At 40.9% G+C, this 3,914-nt stretch overlaps 1 pseudogene; it reads left to right on the forward strand.

Moving 5' to 3' along the window:
- The first annotated feature begins 257 nt into the window (after positions 1–257).
- On the forward strand, positions 258–329 carry LOC122007536 (annotated as a pseudogene).
- Positions 330–3,914: the final 3,585 nt, after the last annotated feature.

Raw genomic sequence — 3,914 nt, forward strand, 5'->3', positions numbered from 1 at the left:
GAGCATCCAGCTTTGCAGACATGAGCGTGACTGAATCTACGTTGAATTTTCCTGATGCCTTTATTGGATTCCCAAAGCAAGAACCTCCAGATCATTCAGCTGCCCACTGATGGTGGTTCTGAGCCACATTTTCTATGATCTCTTCAGCTTCATCAAGGCTCTTGTTCATTAACGCCCCTCCTGTTGCAGAATCGAGAGACACCTTCGTATGATAGTTGATTCCATTGCAGAATGTGTGTAGCACCAACCACTTCTCAAGGCCATGATGGGGGAACTGTCTCAGCATACTCTTGAATCTGTCCCATGCTTCGAATAACGATTCTGAGTCTATCTATTTGAAACTTACAATTAAATTCCTCATGTGTGCAATTTTACTCGGCGGCTAAAATTTATCCAAAAATTTCTGCTCACACTGATCCCAAGATGTTATGCTGTTTGCCGGTAGAGAATTAAGCCACTGTTTGGCTCTGTCTTTTAGGGAAAATCCAAAAAGGAGTAACCTTACTATTTCTGGAGGGACCCCATTTACTTTCATAGTACTGTAGATCTTATAGAAAAGCTCCAAGTGATGATTTGAATCATCGTGCGGTCCTCCTCCAAATTGATTTTGTTGGACCATGTGGATTACTACAGGCTTGATTTCAAAATTGTTGGATTCAATCGGTGGTCGAGTGATGCTAGACTGAAGTGTTTAAACCCCAAGGTGTTTTGATGTGATCGAACAAGCTAAGTTAGGTCCTGCGTTTGTTTAACCCTTGTGTCTAAGTGTGCAGGAGCTTAGGAACACAAGAAGTCGAGCGGAAGACGCGGCTAGCGAGAAGGACGGCACGGGAGAGAGCCGACGGGCTCGGTGCGTCCGAGGGACGAGGTGACCGCGGAAAGTACACCGGTGAACGAGAAGAACGTGCGCGACGTTCGAGGGACGAGAAAGCGGGAAGGAAGGCTGCTCGAGGAGAAGGCCGGAACTTGGGTTCGGGTGAGCCCTATTCCGGATGGCCGAGATCACCCAAGCTAGCGGAGCCGGAGCGAACAAGACCCGGACCGAGACGAGCTAAACCGAAGGTGAGAAAGTCAACGTTGTTGACTTTGGGCTCCGGGGCGCCCGGAGCAGTCCGGGGCGCCCGGAACCCTTCCGGGCGCCCGGACCCGGATTTTGACCAGGATCGCGTCAAACGCGATCTGATCGTTGGGGGATAAAATTTTATCTCCCCCAGGGCGCCCGAAACCCATTCGGGGCGCCCCGACCAGTGCTATAAATATAGCACTGATCTGCACAGTCAGTATAACTCACTTGTAATCAGTTTTCTCTGTGCTTTCAATTCTGTTTTTTTTTATTTGTGCTGTCAACGCTGTAAAGAGGCTACTCCGCCCGAAGGAGATAAACAGATAGTGCGCTTACTTTCCTTGGATTAGCAATCCCCTGATTACAAACCAAGTAAATCTCTTGTGTCTACTCTTTTCTTTTAGTCTCTTAGTTTTTTTATTACAAGTGTCTTTTAAATTAGTTGAATATCCGAGAAGGGTTTTTGGTTTAATTTTTGTAGGGCAATTCACCCCTCCCCTCTTGCCGGCCTCCAAAGGGACCTACAAGTGGTATCAGAGCAAGGCTCTTCAGGAGGACTAACCACCAACTGAAGCAACGAGATGGCCAGACCAAGCATCGTTCCACCAAAATTCGAGGGAGACTTCGCAAACTAGAAGCGACGTATGGAGGTATTCCTAAGAACTGATTTTGAAATTCGGTTTATTATGAAATATGGTTTTGTAGCTCCAATGAATCAAGATGGAGAAGAAAAAGAAGAGAGCAACTGGACAAAGAAGAAGCAGAATGAGTCTGTAGCAAACAGCCGCGCGGAATATCACCTGCTGAGCGTGTTGCCGCCTTAAGAGGTCAACCGCATCGGAAGCTATTCATCTGCCAAAGAACTCTGGGAACAAGCTAATGAACATCCGATTGGAGAAAGGTGAGAAGGTAGCTAGTCTACACGCAAAGGTAAAAGAACTGATCACTGGTCTCGAGAACCTCGGAGAAACGGTAACAAATCGGGAAACAATACGCTACGCACTCAACGCGTTTCCCAGAACATCAGATTGGACATCAATCGTCGACGCCTACTACATATCGAAAGACCTGGAGGTAAGTACTTTAGAAGAACTGTTCTCTACTCTTGAATTGCATGAAACCAGGTGTGCAGGTACAAAGGAATCAAGCCAGATGATTGCGCTAAACGCAACCAAAAGGGATGAACCCGAGTCAGACTCAGAGGATGATCAGGAAGCGTATATGGTAAGAAACTTTAAAAAGTTTTTTAGAGCTAATAAATTTAAAGAAATGCAGAATAAAAAGAATCCAAGAAATAGAAGAAAAGTGCGCTGCTACCAGTGTCAAAAGGAAGGACACTTAAGAGAGGATTGCCCAGAACTAAAGAAGGACAAAATGAAGACACCCAAGAAACACAAGAACCTAAAAGCCACTTGGGACGACACTTCCTCATCTGAGTCCGAGATTCAAGAATATGCGGGGATTGCACTGATGGCAAGCTACGAAGGACAAAGTACATCAGAACCCAGCATCGATGAAGGGGGAGCGACCTCAGATGAAAGTAGCGAAGCAGGGGGAGATTCAGGCTTTAAGTCTGATATGGTAAGTGAGGTATGTCTCTTACCCCCTGATGAACTTTACTTTGGTATTAAGGCAATGGCTAAATCCATGTATAAATTAGAAAATAAAAATACCAAATTAGAAAATGAAATTCTAGAAACAAAAAGAATTTTGGCAAAATCATGTCTTATAGAGGATTTGAAAAATTGAAAATTGAAAATGAAAAACTAAAAGAAGAAATAAAAATATTGAAAAAATCTAATGGTTCAAATATTTCTACTTTTAGAAATTATAGAGGTTTAAATTGGTATTATAGATTTCATCAAAGTCAAATTAGAAATATATCAAAAATCTATGTACCTAGGAAATACTTGGTTAATCCTGTAGGTAGGAACCTCTACTGGGTTCCAAAAACCTGTTTAATTTAAAATTAAAATCAGACTTAGCATTTTCAGCAAGGAAATTAAACAACAAATTTCATTATGAGGCTTTGTCTAAGGAAGTGGTTGTTGCTCCAATAACCAAGAAGGCCTAATGCCTCGCCACGACCTGGAAGCCAAGTATCGAAATGAAAAGTTTAATTGACTAACTGAAAAAGTATTAATTTAAATTACTTAATGCTTTAAAAAGAGTTATTCAAATTGTGTTAGAAAATATTTAGTTTTTTTTTAACTTGACTTAGAATTTTTTATGATAATATTGCCTTATAATTTTTCTTAAAATTGACTTAGAATTGTTTCTTATGAATATTAACTTAGAATTTTTTTTAATTAGAAATTTTTTTTTGGGGGAATGTTGAAATAAGTTTCAAACTTAAATTTTTTTTTTATGACTGTTTTTATCTGAAAAATATTTTACTTAAATTTTTCTCGAAAGAAAAAAAATTCTGAAGAGTGTCTTTACTTAGACATTTTTAAATATTTTACACTTAAAGTTTTTTTTAATTTACCTTAGAATTGTTTATAACCCCAATTTTTATGTGATCAAAGGGGGAGAAGTATGTTAAGTCTAGGGGGAGGTAATATAATTTTTCAATTGAAAAATATTTGGACTTATTTGAATATAAATTATTTTTATTGCATATGATTACCCTAACTTAACTTGGGTTGCTCACATCAAAAATGGGGAGATTGTTGGAACCCCAAGGTGTTTTGATGTGATCAAACAAGCTAAGTTAGGTCATGCGTTTGTTTAACCCTTGTGTCTAAGTGTGCAGGAGCTTAGGAATACAGGAAGTCGAGCGGAAGACGCGGCTAGCGAGAAGGATGGCACGGGAGAGAGCCGACGGGCTCGGTGCATCCGAGGGACGAGG

The sequence above is a fragment of the Zingiber officinale genome, chromosome 7B, assembly GCF_018446385.1.
Source record: "Zingiber officinale cultivar Zhangliang chromosome 7B, Zo_v1.1, whole genome shotgun sequence".
Lineage (NCBI taxonomy): Eukaryota > Viridiplantae > Streptophyta > Magnoliopsida > Zingiberales > Zingiberaceae > Zingiber > Zingiber officinale.